Raw genomic sequence first — 16315 nt, 5'->3', positions numbered from 1 at the left:
TGTGTTCCCAATTCTCCGCAGACTTTCCAGTATTTATTGTCAGTGAACTTCTGAATGATGGCTATTCTGACTGGTGAGAGGTGATACTTGATTGCAGTTTTGATTTGCATTTCTCTGATAATGATATTGAATATTTTTTCATGTGGCTACTGGCCATTTGTACGTCTTCATTGGAGAAATGTTTCTTTAGGACTTCTGCCAATTTTTGAATTGAATTGTTTGTTTTTCTTTCTTATTAAGTGTAAAAGCTGTTTACATATTCTGGGAATTAAGCCCCTAGCAGTTTCATTTATTGTAAATATTTTCTCCCATTCCATAGGTTGGTTGTCTTTTTGTTTTGCTTACTGTTTCCATAGCTGTGCAAAAGCTTGTAAGTTTAATTAGATCCCTCTTGTATATTTTTGGTTGTTTTTCTATTGCTTGAGTAGACTGCTCTAGGAGAACATTGCTGAGATGTATGTCAGATGTTTTGCCTATGGTTGCTTCTAAGAGGTTTATAGTGTCTTGTCTACATGTTTAAGTCTTTAACACATTTTGTATTCATTTTTGTATATTCTGTGAGGGAGTAGTCTAACTTCAATGATTTACATGCAGCTGTTAAGTTTTCCCTACACCATTTGCTGAAGAGGCTGTCTTTACTCCATTGTATTTTCTCACCTCCTTTGTCAAAGTTTCAATGACCAAAAGTTTGTGGGCCTATTCTGGTAATTTTGTTTATCCGTTCATTGATGGATGGATATTGTTAGTAACTTTTGGCTACTCTGAATGATACTGCTATGAATATTGATGTGAAATTTTTTATGAGAATATGTTTTCATTCTGTTGGCTGTACATTTGCCCCGCCATATCTGTAGTTTCCACTACATGAATCCAGATGGTTGATTGTAAAGGGACTCGAACATCCTTGGATTATGGTATCCAGGGTGTGGGGTTCCTGAAACCAACCCCCCAAGGATATTGAGAGATGACTCTATATGTAGGAGTGGAAATGCTGAGACATCTAACTCTAAGCTTTTGAGGAAATACCAGACTTCTCCAAAGAAGCTGCAACATTGTTCCTTTCCCCTGGCCACATATGAGGTTTCTCTGCCTCCTGAACGACATTTGTTATTGTCCATGTTTTGGTTATAACCATCCTAGTGGGTGTAAAATGAGATCTCATTTTGTTTTTGACTTCCCTAGTGATGCTGAGCATCTTTTCCTATGATTATTGGCCATTTGTATATCTATTTAAATTCGTGGTAAATTTAAAAATTGGGTGTATTTTTTTGTATTGTTCAGTTGTAAGCATTCGTTATATATCCTGGATACTACTCTCTTATTAGATACATGCTTTGCAAAATTTTTCTTCTATTCTGCACATTGTCCTTTAACTATATTTTTTTAAACATTAAAACAATTTCTTTACAAGGGAGGTAGTTAGATGTAAAGATTTATTTTATTTTTTTGCAAAGCACGCACTCTCTGACTTGAGATACCCTTTTCCCCTGTCATTTCACTTTCTTGATGATGTCCTTTGTAAGAAAAAGGTTTTAGTTTTGATGAAGTCCAGTTTATCTGCTTTTTCCTTCTATCACTTGTGCTCTTGGTTTTGTATCTAGGAAACCGAAGCCTATCCTAGGCCCACAAAGATTTATACTGTGTCTTCTTTTAGAAAGTTTATAGGTTTAATTTTTACATTTCTGTCTGTGATCTATTTTCAATTAATTTTATTTGTTATATAAAATATGGTGTTCAGATTCCAGATTGATTCTTTTGCCTGCAGATACCCAGCTGTCCCTGAACCATTAGTTGAATAGACTATTCTTTCAATGGAGTGTTTTTGGCCCCCTAGTGGAAAAGTGTCTGTAAATGTAAGTTTTTCCCCGTGGGTTTTTATTGTGTCTTTTAGATTTATTTATCCAAACTTATGCCAGTATCATACTGACTTAGTACTATAGCATTTTAGTACACTTTAAAGTGAGTCCTCCAACTTTACTCTTCTTTTTCAAGGTTGTTTTTGCTGTCCTGGGCCCCTTGCACGTCCATGTGAATTTTGGGATCAGTTTTTCAATTTTGCATAGAAGTCAGCTGGAATTTTGATAGGGATTCCACTGAATATATAGTTCACTTTGAGGATTCTTAACATTTTTAATAATATTGTCAATCATTCCATGAAAATGGGATGTCTTCCATATATGTAGATCTTTTAAAATTTATTCTGGTGATACTTCAAAAAGTTCAATGTACAAATCTTGTAAATTTTTGTTAAATGTATCTCTCACTTTATTTTTAATGCTGTTGTAAATGGAAAGGCTGAATTTCTTATGGGTGGGACTATGTATCAATCTTCTTATTTGTAGAATTCCTTCACAACAAATACCCTTGGTATATATTTGCTACATAAATCTATCCACAACTATTCCCCGCCCTGTGTTATAAGAAACCAAGACCCAAGGTAAGCTACTTGAAAACACCTATGTGGAAGTGAGAAATGAGACCCTTGGGTGGGTCTTTGTGCAGATGATACTGAGAGCTTATTCTGAATGGCTTCTTCTTAATTACTTTTAAACAACCCTTTCAGTGTATTTAGTCAGATACATTAAGATTATGCCCTTTTGATGTGCGGAGTAGCTAAGACTATAATTTTCAAATAAATTCTAGTGAGAGTGTTGTACTTGAAACCTAATTTGCATCAATCTTTGAAGATTTATGTTTCAGGAGCTTTGACTAAAGAACAAATGTCTTTATTCTATAATGAGAACTAAATGCTCAAGCAACATGTAAGAGTTTGAGCAAACTGCCCCCGCCCCGTAGTGCTGGGTGGCTGCAGCTGTAACTGGAGTCAGCACTTACCTCTCCCAGTATGCTTGTGCTGATCTGCTCAAAGTGGTTCGTCCAACAGTTTGTCAGTAGCCTGCTGGACAAAGTCATAAAACATTGATTGACGGTTGCTAGAATGCAATATATTCTTATTAATATTAAGTAAGCACATATTGAATGCTTACTGTATGATGGAATTGCCCCTCAGCCTCACATGAATATTATTTCTCTTGAAACCTCACATATTTCCTTGTTATTCTCACTTTACAGATAAGGAGACTGAGAATTAGGTCTTCTCTCTTTTGGGGGGAGCTCATTATTAATGATGGGCAGTTGTAAGGAAAAAGATATTGATTCATCATGAGAAAACATTTTTGTGAGAGTCAGCAATGAAGAAGATGAACACTGAAGAAGGTGATCATTGTTCGAGTGAGACAAGCCCTGGGTTGTGCGGAGTCAGCATCCCTGTCCTAGACACGGCACGTGTAGAGCTGCGTGGTGGGTGAGGCGGCGCGGCCGTGCAGGGAAAACGGATGCTGGGGCCTTAGGCTGTGCTCAGGCCTGGTTGGGCTTTCTCCTAAGGGGAGTGAACCATCATTGACAGATTTTAAGTAGGAGAGTGGGGTGCTCTCATAGTTCATATTTGTCTTCTAGAATGTTTGGAAACATTTAGAAGGCTTGGCAGGAGATGATGTGATGAGTCAGAGTAGGGTGGCTGTGAGGTGTAGCAGTGTCCAATTTTCAAGTGGTTTTCAGGCCCAGGCTTGTGGCTTAGTAGCCGTGTCAGTTTGAATGACGCACGCAAGGAAGTGAAACAATTTATCTAATCAATTGAAGCAGTGATGTACCCAATTCCCAGGACTATTGTGGAGATCCAGTGAGATACACTGTGCAGTGTGCAGCGTGGTCTCCAGCAGAGAGTCAGTGCTGAGTGAGTGCCAGTGAGTATCTGGTAGGTCAGTTGAGGGTAGTGGGACTCGGTGTCTGAGGATATCTGGTCCCTGAAGGAGGGGTCCATTCACATCTGTGAGTGATGGGCCTGAGTTGGGAGACGCAGGGAGACCTTACCCTCCGACCAGGGGCCCTGGTAAGGACGGCTATGGGAGGAACACCGTGAAGTCAGCTCTTTGCATGTGGAGTTGGAGCTGCCTTTGAGACAACTAACTGCAGTGTCACGAGCTTAAAGAGGAGATCTGGGCCCAGGTTGTGCATTTTCCTAAAATCTCAACTCCTAAGGACGCCGAAGTATTGATCACTGAACGTGAAGTCATACTTTAAAGGACAAACGAATAGTAGTATTATCTCTGTCATCAAAGCTCACGTCTATTTATTCATCACTCACTTTGCTAATTGGGTACTTATAGAGCTCACTTCACCGTCCTCCCGTGGGCTCAGGCTCCACAGAAAAGAGCTGGTGAGACTCCCTCTTTTCTAGAATAAGACACATTTAGCTTGTAGACTTCTGTACCTCGCCAGACTTAGGAAATTAGTTTGTTGGTTTAATTGTATTTTCTGTTGGCCATGTCCTGACAGGAGAGAAATTTTACCTCATGGTCATGTTTCAATTAGCTGTTACTGAGAATTGCTGATCTGATACATAGTGTATGTATTACATTAACTTTGTAGAGTAGTTATCATTTTTCTGTCTTTGCGCTTTAATTTTGTTTGCCCCTTCAGTGTTCTATTCTTTTTGGGGCCTTATTTTTTTTTAATTAAAAAATGTCTGTTAGCAGTTAAGAAAAAAAAAGCAAAGAAAAAATGCACATGAGAACTAAATTTAGAAAATGTCTAGTGTGTTTTCGGTCTCGGCAATGGAGGGTACTAGAAACTCCTGAAAACCTTCATTACACAAGTTCCTTAAAATGCTGATTGAGAAATAAAACCTTCCTTCCTCATCTTTCAAGCTGCACAACTCATTGTCAAGAAAGTGAGGGAAAATTCTCAGAAGCCAAGACAAACGAGAAAGCAGGGTTTCTGAGAGATACGTGAGCGTTAGAAGCCGTGGTGTGCTGGTTGGCTCCTGAACTGATTTTCAGTTGCCTTGACAGGAGGGAAGGATGTGAGCACCAGGCCTCTCACACTAGGAGTTGGATGGGTGATCATATAATGGGCCAAGCCCATCCTGAGAATCTTGCTTTAGTAAAGGGTGAAATAGGAAAAAAAATTCCTCAAGACAAGAAAGTAAGAAAAGTCAATTTTGTTGGAAGAGGGGAAAAATAACAAATCCAAAGTAAGGATATAGTTTAAAGCTGTTCTGGCATGAGAGTGACCACAAACTCCTGGCAGAAAAGCACAGCTACTCCTTGATTGATAAGTTGTATTTTGAATGAATCAGTGAACAGCTATTCCGAAAAAGGCCTCCAGAGTCTTGTGGATCAAGATACTGGACAGCAAACACCTCTCTTCCAAGGTCTAATTCAAATAACCAGAAAGGTTTTAAAGGAAACTAACAATAATCTGAGTTGTATTTATTGACATTACTATATGCTAAGAATTCAGAGGTGACTATGGAGTTGTCTCCTCTTTTATGGACCTTATTTTCTCTTTGGGGAGAAAAATGACATAGTTGGGTATCTTGGTGGAGGGAGGTGTTAGTCTGTTGCAATTAGCCAGGAGAGGAGATTAAGAAAACAGTGAAAGATGGGTGAACTTTTTAGCTGAGGACAGTCTTGTTCACTTGGCTTTTAATTGCAGGCTCAATGAGCTGTCACTGGAGGGACTAGATCTTATGGAGGATGGACTTAGCTCAGGCCTCTTTTGAATGGACAAGTGAACCTGGAAAAAGACAGTCAAATCTGTGCAGACATTAAAGTTCACTTGAACGTGCTGCATCCCTGAGCCAAAGATAGGACAAATATGCAGCAATTCTTGAGGACAGAAGAGTGGTTTTTAAGGTTCTCCAAGAATGAATCCCATGGAACCGAGATGGCCAGTTGTCAAACTGAGACTTTGTTCTTTGGACGGTGTACCCAGCAAGGGTATTGGCCTTTTATATGTTTCCATTTGTCTTTAATACATGTCTGTTGATGAGGACATGGGCACAAATGTTTGACACCTTGTCGAGGCGATTTTGGATACCTGCCTAGAAGCACGGGCACAGTTGTGGCTGCTTCATACATCTTGCAGCCCATCCCTTTCCCCGGCTCCGTGATCACGGCAGAGTGGTTCCTTGTTGACCTGTCCGTTTCCTCTGTGACATCATAACCCATGAAAAGACTGGAGCATATTAACTTGGCTTTGTTAAAGTCAAAGGTACAGATCAAATATGGAGTCAGATTTGTTCTTTCCTATTTCAGTAGTACCATGGAGATGGCAGTTTGGGCAGCTTTTTGTAGTGTCCTGGAGGCTTTCTCTCTCAGCTTCTGGGCGCCTCTATTGAAAACCCTTCATTGCTGTCTGGCCTGCTGGTAATGCACACTGCCTGTTTTGCCCTGAAGATGTGTTCTGTTTATAAACTCATCTCTACTCCTTGGAAAACAACTCAAGAAAAACTCAGTTGGTTTTCCACCAGCCATGGGCAGGGGTGAGGTAAACCGTGTTATTATTTCATAAAATAATAGTAATAATAGTAATAGTCATAGTAGTAGTACTTGTAGTAATAGTAATAATAATAATAATAATAATAATAATAATAATAATAATAATAATAATATTAATAGAAGTCTTAAAACAGGACAGAGCACATTGGAGAGAGTCAAAAAATGCTTTCTGGCTTAAATCAAAAGTGATGACTAGTGATTCCATGGCTGCTGTATTTGCTAAGCTAATTACTCCTTTGCTCCATTACACATTTCTTTTATCTGAAAAAGAAATACAAGGAAATGGTTTAAAAAAAACTCAAACAGAGCACAAAAATACAAAAGTGAAAGAAGTTTTCCCTCATCCTCTGTTCTTTCAGCCCTCTCTGGAGATGCCTCTGTTTACTATCCTTTGGGTGCTTTTCCAGATATGCTTTGCACATTCCCACCTATGTATGTAAATTCCTTTAAAATTTTAGTTATTTTTAACTTAAAGGGATTTAAATCCTCAAGTGGCTTCTGGCCGGGTAATGGAACAGAACAAATCTGACTCCATATTAGATTTGTTCCTTTGAATTTAACCCTATGCTCTGTCACCTAGGCTTCATCTTGCTTGTAAAACAATGTTGCCTAGAGCCTGAAATAAACAGGAGACCCTATTCTGAAGGCTCTGACCTTTAAGGATATTTAACACTTTTTCATTCATTAAAAGATAGCAAATTGCAGAATAGAAAATAACGCTTCTTATGTTGGAGGTTTACAGGGATCTGACCCACGCAGATAGCTGCAAGAACAAAGGATTCTAACAAGAAGGAATTCCTACACTAAGAAGTTTGCACTAACCAAGCACATAGGAAAGGAGCCTGAATTGTGACTTGGGGAGATGGTTTTCCAGGACATTAGTTTGCCATCTAGGTCTACAGAAACTTGCTATTCCATGCCCCAACATTTGGTCTCCCAACTTATTGGCCTGTCCTGCACTGAGGAGAATGAATTTGGACTTGGTAACACTCCTATCTACCTAGAAAGCTGGGCACTGGAGCTGAGTGTTATGGAAACAGGCCAGCCAAGAAAAAAGCATCAATCGGAGTGTTGGAGTACTCAGAATTATTATGCCAGCGGGCTCAGAAGGGCTTCGGCTGCGAAGTTTTGAGTACCTCCAAGACGTGCACATGAGGTTTTAAAGGCTTGATTACAAGTAAGGGGGGATTAGCCAATAAGGCTCAAAGAACAAAAAGCAAGGAATAAGTACACTGGAGCTTATCAATTTGTAACAGATCACATTACTGACACTTGTTGAGCTTGGAATTACGAGTTAGGTTGTTAGGCCAATAAACTGACACTAAACTTCAGATTTACGAGATAGCCCAGCAGAATTTAGATCAGTAAACTGACACTTATCACACTTAGATTTGTGACTTAGCTTGTTAGCCCAGCTGGACTTTTCCTTCACATGAGGACATCTCTCCCACACCCAGGGAACTACTGTGAGCCCTTGATGTTTCCACTAGGGTGGGTATGGTTTACCCAGGAGGGATGGGGACTATGCACCAACACTCAGGCAGTCTGCTCTGTCTGGGGCTCTGATCTTGTACCATCCCGCTCCCCGCCAGCCCAACACCTGGGACAGTGGAGCTAAGGCAGAGATCCTGCCTGCCTGTTTCCCAGCGTGTAAAAGGGGAATATGTGCTCTTCCCAAGGTAGTTCTGAGCGACAACACCTGCGGGTGCTTGGTTCTCAGAGCTACAGAAAACCCAGCTCCGCGTGGGGGCAACGGGTGTGATCTCCCTAGGGTTTCTGCAGAAGCATCGGACGGAGGGTTGGATCACGGTGGTAAAATTGAGCTGCGGGGCTTGAAGGGTAACAGAAGGGTACAGAGGCAGGTCTGCCGCCTAGGGGTGCCCCAGAGGTAAAGCTTTTTTTCTCCAACTCCGCTAAGACCCTCCCTTCTCCAGAGCCCTTCCTTCTCTCTGCTCATCCTGTCCATCTGTATCCCTCCAATTTTCCCGTCCTCTCCACCCGCTCCCATCTTCTCCCTCCCTCGCTGTCCCACCTTATCTCACAGAACCCAGAGAGGATCGCTGGCCCTCCTGCGCATGCGCAGTCAGTGCCAAGTGGTCCGCTGGTTGGGAGCTCCATATCCGAGCCGGGGATCGGGCCCAAAGGCTTCTCAACTATGTCGCCCGGTAGGCCTTTGGTTCCTGCCTGGGGCCGGGGCCTCTGACTGTGGAAGTGCAAGGTGGGGGGCTCCCAGGAAAGGGGTCAGGCGGCTGCGGGAGGGCGGTCCGCCTGTCACAGACCCCAAGGGCGCTAGTCAGCCCGTGTTCAGATGAATTGCTCAGGCCAGACCCCTCTGCCAGCGCCACCTGCCCCGGCGCCCCGGCCACAGTGTCCAGGGCCTGGTGTGCACCTGCCACCTCTCACCCAGCCGGGATCCCCTCAGTCCGCGGCTGGCGTCCCATTCCCCTCTCCCTCCCGCTAGTCCTCTCCTCCCGGGCTTCCTCTCCTCGTCCGCCGGCCCGTCCCCGCCCCTGGGCGGGCTGTGTCCCGGGCGGGCGGGGTCTGCGGACCCGGACGGGGGCGGGCGCCTGGGACTGGGGCTGGGGCTGTCCTCCGAGCGAGGCTGCAGCCCGCGTCCCCCTCCCCGCTTTCCCTGCCCCGCGACCCCGGGGCTGCCCTGCTCTCCCTTTCCCGCTCCCTGAGGACCAGCTCTGTGGCGTGGGCGCTGCTACCTGGGCTGAAAGCCTCCGGCTCTAACGCCCAGCTTCTCCTGTTGGAGTTGGGAAAAGGGAGCGTCACTGCTAAGCGAGGTTCTGTCTCCCCCCTCCATGTTTCTGCCGCAGGTAAGTACCTTGAACACTTTCAGGTGTTATGATGGAGGTGCTTGTTGATGTCACGTGTTTTTATAGTGAGAGGGATTGCAGTGGTGAAAGCAGGGCTTGGTTCTGTTAAAAATGTGCTGAAGGCATGAGGCTGTGACATCCTCCTTCCTTCCCTCTCCCAGGGTGAAAGGAGTGATCCTCGATTTTCAAAAGATAGTTACAGTCCCTAACTAGCCCAGCCCAGCTAGTGTGTGTTAACAGGAACAGCACCACCAGAGGCCTTGGAGACCCAGGGATATTGCAGTCCTAAAGTGCTCCTGGCATAGTTTGGCTTGTTTAGGTTTTTTGTTTTTCTTAAATTGTGGGACAGACTAGTGTATAAACTGAAAAATAATTGTCAAGAAATAATTTTCATAGGACAGTTTTATTGTGATATAGTTCACACACCATGAATTCCATCCATTTAAATGGTACAATTCAGCAGCTTTTTGCATATTCACAGTGGTGCATGCATTATTATACCAGAACGTTTTCATCACTTCAGAAAGAGCAGTGGAAATGAATGACCTATCCACCCCTCCCAAGTGGTGGTTCTAAAGAAATTTCTTGGATATTCCTGACCATAAATTAACTTGTTATATTCCAAGAAAAATCTGGTAGGAATTCTAACCAGAATTGAAATGAATCTGTCTATCAAAACAGGAAGAATTTATACCTTTATGGCATAAACTTCTTCTACCCATGAATATATCTGGGACCCTATCTTTTCATCTGACCAGAGCCTGGCCCATGTGAAGTCCTCACTACTTTTTGGGCTTGTGAATGATGAGATTCTATACATCGTTAGTTGCAACTGCAGCCTTTCACAGAAGAGAAAAGTAACCTCAGTGAAGCAAGTGACTCTCTGATGGTCAGAAAGAGTGACAGCCAGTGCTGGAGTGATCCAGTGGACTTGGTGTTTGCAGCTAGATTTCTCGACCACCTACAGTTAAGGGGATTAGAGAGTTCTTTTATTTTTTCTTAATGGCATTGCATTTATTTTTACTTATTTTTTAAAATTATTTTTTATTTAAGTGTAGTCAATTTACAATGTTAGTTTCAAGTGTACAGCAGAGATTCAGTTATAAACATATGCATATGTATATATATATATGTTTTAGATTGTTTTTAGTATAAATCACTACAAGAAATTGAATATAGTTCCCTGTGTTATGTAGCAGGTCCTTGTCATTTATTTTATATTTACTAATTTGTATCTGTTAATCCCCCCTTTCCTGCCTGCTAAACACAGTTTGCTTTCTATGTCCATGAGTCCATTACTAGGAGCACCATTTTTCCTAGTAATATATGCTCTTTTGCTGCTTTCAGTTTCAGTAATTCCATCTTATCTGTGGGCGCTTTTCTTCTGGTGGCCTTAATGTGGTTTGCACACGTGGTAATAGAGATCTGTATTTGGGAGAACCCCAGGCCTCGTGTAGTCCCTGGTACAGAGTGCCCACTGAATTGATGCTTGAACTGGGAAAAAAGCACAGTAAATGTTGGAATTTCCACTATGGTTGAGAATTCTATAACCTCTTTTGACAAACTTAATACTGGCTGCACCCATTCTGGGTAATTTGGTGGAAATTCATGTTATGGTGGTGAAGAGACGGGGCCTTGTATGCTTCTTCTCTTTCTGTTTTCTAACACTCATTCTCCTGGGCCTTCCAGATCCTCCCCTAGAAGTGCCAGGTCTGGCTTGGTGCTGCGCTGAGGCAATATTTGTTAATAAGGCCCTTTCCTCATCTCTTCTGAGCCTCCAGTTCTTTCTCTGCACAATGAGGGCTTAGACTAGATAACTACTTTTCAGTTTCTTTTAAAGCCATGTTTCCTTTGAGAAACAGAAAATGCAAATCTCTCCTCTCAAACCAACCCTTTAGATTTTGAAAAATCCTCCAAGGAGTGACATAGCTCTTTGTGGAAAATGAATGTGATTGTGATTCCAGGTGACACAGAAAAGACTATTCAGAGATTGATTGCAGGGAGAGGGCAGGAAAGGGGCAGTATGTCACACTTTCTAGTGTGAGCACTGGAGCAGGGGCTTGGATTTAAATACGGTGTCTGACGTGGCCTCTCTCTAATCTTGTAGAATGTGATAAACTACTCTACCTCAGTTTCTTGATGTGTCAAGTTGGGGTGATAATATTTTAAGGCTTTTGTGAAACATTATGCACATAAGCCATTTGTGTATGGGTAGAAACAAGACCTGCTAGGGATTCAGGGATTTGTTTAAAAAAAAAATCTTGTCCATAGCACTCTGTCTGTGTGTATTTAGTAGTTCCTGAAGGGTGAGGGTGAGTCTAAAGTCCATCGTGGGACAGGTGACCCATGATTCTCTGTGCCCCTGAATGCCCCCTCCTCCCCAGTCCTCTTCCTCAGTCCAGGATGAAGTTCCCTAGTAGATTTACTCAGAGGTCTTGTGAAAATGGCTATTCATTTTATTGTTTCACCAAGAAGGGCTGCCATCATGATCTCTGTGGTCAGGTTTTGAAGGGCTGCCATCATGATATCTGGTAAGAATTCTATGGAATTGGGTGTTTCTATTTAATGAAAAGAAAAAAATTACAAATAGAAAATTAGAACAAGGATGGTCACATGGGCTCTTGGAAGTGGACACCATTAGAAGTTGGAGGGACTAGTGGGCTCAGTGGGAATGTTAACTGAGTGTATCTCATGGGCTGGGCATTGTCCTATTTGTACTGTGTGTTCCTTATTTGAGACAGTGAGCTCACCTAACCTCGAAAACCTCTTTAAAAAATTAGACTTTTTATTTTGAGATGTAATGTAGATTCCCATGTGGTAGTAAGAGATAATATGGAGAGAGCCTATGGACTCTTTGCCCAGTTTTCCTTAATGGTTCCATCTTGCAATATTGGGGTACAATTCATTACTGACTCACTAACAATTTGAGGTTTGTGTTATTGCCCTCATTTCTATCCACGATTAAATTGGGGCTTAGAGAAGCACACAGGCCTGCCCAGGTCACCCACATTGTTAGTGCAGAGTCTGGTGAACGTGGGCTTGGGATTTCCAGGAAGTATCATTATGATGGTCTTTGGCAGGGAGCAGCATTCACTTTGCTTGTTTATTCATTCATTCAAAAAACATTTATTGAGTAAATTCTGTGGGTCAGATGCTTTCTTAGGGTTATCTGATTCTTCAGCAGTACTGAGAACCAGGTAATGTTTATATTTTTTAAACTGAGAAAATTAGCTCTGAGAGGTTATAACTCCCCCAAAGGAAGAATAGCTCATAAAGGGGGGATAGTACATTTGTACAGTCACCACTTTTTATGCAGGTGGTACCCTAGGCATTTTACATTTGCAAACATCCGTAATCCAGATATATTCTTGCAAGGCAAGGATTTTTTTAATTGATGTATAGTCAAGTTTACAATGTTGTGTCAATTGCAAGGTGTTTTTTGACTTTTGAATTAAAAAATACTTTTTCAGGAGGGAAATTAGGTGTATTTATTTGTTTGATTTTTTAAAATGAGGTACTGGGGTTTGAACCCAGGACCTCGTACATGCTAAGCATGTGCTCCACCAATGAACAGTACCCTCTACCCCAAGGCAAGTTTTCTTATCCATTATTATGAAGCTTAGGAGTTCAAATAAATTGAATAGAATTCCAGATCTTTTGATCCTACTGTGGTCCTTTTCTTTATATTCTGCTGAAGGGGTTTGGGGAAAGCATATCCTTTGTTCATTTCTTTATTCAGCATTTTTGAGTAGTGACTTTATATCAGAGCCTTGCTAGGTGCTTGGAAATATAAAATAAGAAATGACACTTCTCTGCAGGGGCAGGAAGCCTAGACCAAAAACTGGGTAATGTGATCCGAGCTACAGTAGCCATGTGCAGACTATGAGGACAAACTGTACCCCCGGATTTGCTTTGGCTTCCCTTGCCTTCTGTCTGGTACACACCAGGTCACCGCAACCCAGATGGGCCCATAGCACACAGCAGAGTATGTACCTCGATCTCCTCTCCTGTCTCGGCAGGGCCTGCAACATGAGCATCCCTGACTACGTGCAGTGTGCTGAGGACCACCAGACTCTTCCCGTTGTAGTCCAAACCATGGAGATCATCTCAGAGGAGAATTTCTTTTGCATCTATCAGCTACTCACCTCGGTGAGCCATATCAGCCCATGTGGCTCCCAGTGGACACTCTGTATCCACTACAGGCACCGCTATGTGCCCGAGAATGGGTGGAGCGTCTTCCAGAAACACTGCAAGGTCGTGGGCCTTGTCACCATTACCGACTGTCTCTCTGCCAAGGCCTTGGAGAAGCTCCACGTGCAGAGGAGCTGTATGGCACCTCGATAATGACTCTCAGCTCTTTGTCTTTGTACTGCATGTGGAGGAAGTCGAGCAGCCGCGCACCGACGTTGCCTTCAAATTTAGAGGACTGCAGGGTGGTGGAGAAGAGGATCGAGGACTTCACTGAGTCACTCTTCATCTTGCTCAAGTCCAAGTGGCTGGATGGTGGCCCCAAGAATTCTGGGGACAAGATTCCCCTCCTCTGCATCCTGTTTGAGAAGGAGGACTTCATGGGACTGGACACAGACAGCAGGTAAGTTTACCTGGAGGCCAGTCCACCCTGGCTTTGTGCCGGATTGCTTCCCTACATCCAGAAAGGGATCAGCAAGGAAGAAGTCTGTCTTGTAGCCAAGGGGGGATGGAGATGCAGCCCGCCGGTTTACAGACATTTCAAAGTGAATCCGCCTTTGTTTCAGAGAGATCCTTTCAGGGTTAGTGTGGACACTTACTCCCGCTTTACAGCCATGACCATGGTGGGACCCCTGGGGTTGCTGTCCAATAAAGTAGCCAAAGCCACTGATGCTAGGAGCACTGGGGAGGAGGCTGGACTGAGCTGAGATGTGCTGTAGGTCAAATGCACATCAGACACTGAGGCTTGTCTAGTAAAAGTATATAAACTATCTCTTTACTTCCTATATTGCTTACATGTCAAAATGATAGTATTTTACATACAGTAGATTAAGTAAGATCTGTTCTTAAAATCAGTTTCTAGTATTTGTTTTTTGTTTGTTGGTTTGTTTCTTTGTTTACCATTTTAAACGTGGCAAATGGGAAACGTTATTTACATGGCTCTCATTTCATTTCTGTTGGGCAGCCTGTCCTGGGACAGTCTCATCCCTTTGCTTATAGATGAGATGCTGAACCCCGAGAGGCGGAACGAGGAGCTGGTTGAGCTGGGGCTGGAGCCGGTGTCTCCTGCCTCCCAGGCCCAGCACCTATTCTGCTCAGGCCCTCTCTTCTTGCCCGACAGCCTCCATGCCAAGTTAGGACATCAGAAACACCGCCGGGGACTTCCGAATGAACTCCTTATGCAGGGAAAGGCGTATCACGGTGTATGGGACAGAGCAGGGAAATGTTCATACCCACTTTGTCCCTGTGATTAAGTCAACGGCCCCACATTGCCTCGGAAGTACAGACGAGCTCTTCTGGGCTGCCTACCCCCCCCAACTTCAGCTCTGTTTCCCGGTGTATCTGTTGTGCTGTCCCTCGGGCAGAAGAGGGTGAGATGCCTTTTCCGAGACATGGAAACCTTTGCTGGGGAGAGTGAGGGAAGCTGTGTTCCCCCGGCCTTCGGCCTCTGTCCTTGAGTCTGGAGAGGGCTCATGGTGGTCCCACAGGTGACGGTCGGAGAACGTGGCACATGTTTCTGGGCCCGCTGTGAAGGAAGTGTTCTGTGACTCTTGAACTTAGCTAAGATCAGATCCTACTCTCTGGTTGTTGGTAAGTTGGAGGAGAAGATGCTAGAGAATTGATAAAAAGAATGTCTAGACCAGCCCTGTGAGTGAGAAGCACTGGGGACACGAGTCCCACCTGCGAGAGACAATGTAGCGGGCTCTGGATGAATTTTCTGTTCCTCCCAGTCATACCTCTATGACTTAAGGAAGGGGAGAGGCATGCTGTAGCCATGATCTGTACTTGTCCTCTCAGGGCCCTGTGATCTACATGCCCGCACTCCCCATCTGCTTCTTAAGATGAGCTGGCATGTATAGGAGCCTGGGCACTGCTGAGGGCATAGCTGCCAGCACCGTGCTACACCAAGTCTGGCTCCGTTCACCTCTCCTGTCAACACCTGCTGAGGCCCCAGGCATTAGTCAAGGTAGGTGCATCGGTGCAACATAAGCAGGGACCACTTCTCCCCCTGGACAGACTGGTGAGTGAGCAGTGGAAGCCTGGAGCCCTGCCCCAGCCCCCACGCCAGTGCCTCCTCTTTTGTCATAGGAGGCACTGGTGATATTTTTGCTCAACAAATGCTTGTCTCTGAGTCTGCAGCCCCACCAGAGAATGCCAGATTGTTTTTGTCTTTTGAAGTCTGCCCTTGGGACTTGGCGGAGTATCCGGATGTGTAATTAGCCCACAGTGGTTGACACTGTCCCCATTGTTTACACAGAACCTCGTGTACCAGGCATGGCTCCCAGTATCGAAATACAGCAGCGCATTAAACCTCCCTCCTTTTGGGTCTGTCTGTTCTGGTACCATAAGGGCTCAGCCAGCTTCTGAACGTCAGTGAGATAACGCGGCCAGTGAGCTCGGGTCAAGCACATTCTCCTCCAGTCACTTTTACCCCATTGTTGCTTTTAGTATTCCACAGTCATTAATTATTTAAACAATTCTTTGGTACAGGAGCAGAGCCTAATTCTCTCCTGCTACTCTTGGTGGAAGTGAGTAAAACGGTCCAGACTGAAATGCGACCACAATTTGTAGCTCAAAAGCTGCCTTGAAGCTTGTAGGTGGAATTTTGGTTAGGGGCGCTGACCACGTTGGGGTCCCCCAGCAGCGCCGCTCCCCTCAGGTCCCTGCTTTCCCTGGAGCAGGGGGTGAGGGTGGGTCTCACCATCCCCTCGTCCCTGGCCTCACACACTCACGTAAATTCTTGTACATGCTGTCAAAATCATTTTTGTTCTTGTGTGTTTCTAATTTTCTCTTGTTCCTCTTTTCCTTTTTCTTTATTCCTTTTTCATTTGTACTGCCCAGTGAGCATGTTGTTGCATCTGAAAATGTGGGCTGTGCACACCCTGCATTGGAAATAGCCAGATTGCCCTCCATACTGTCTCCATCGCTTTAAAAAGCAAAATCTTAATATCTGTCTTGATCCAT

At 43.8% G+C, this 16315-nt stretch overlaps 1 protein-coding gene across 5 annotated transcripts in view; it reads left to right on the top strand.

The window, feature by feature from the left end:
• LOC140691493 (uncharacterized) overlaps positions 1-16315 on the top strand; it is a 194019-nt gene that overhangs the window by 76866 nt on the left and 100838 nt on the right. For 3 of the 5 annotated variants that reach the window (XR_012067185.1, XR_012067186.1, XR_012067187.1), the window contains exon 3: positions 13183-13457. The exons of the other annotated variants lie outside the window; for them this stretch is intronic. The gene's annotated coding sequence lies outside the window, so the exon portion shown is untranslated. Of the gene's footprint in view, positions 1-13182; positions 13458-16315 lie in introns of those variants that run through there. 5 annotated transcript variants of the gene reach the window in all.

The sequence above is a fragment of the Vicugna pacos genome, chromosome 35 (assembly GCF_048564905.1).
Source record: "Vicugna pacos chromosome 35, VicPac4, whole genome shotgun sequence".
In the NCBI taxonomy this organism is placed as follows: Eukaryota; Metazoa; Chordata; class Mammalia; order Artiodactyla; family Camelidae; genus Vicugna; species Vicugna pacos.
Note: the sequence above shows the minus strand (reverse complement) of the source record. Positions and strands in the feature narration are given on the sequence as shown.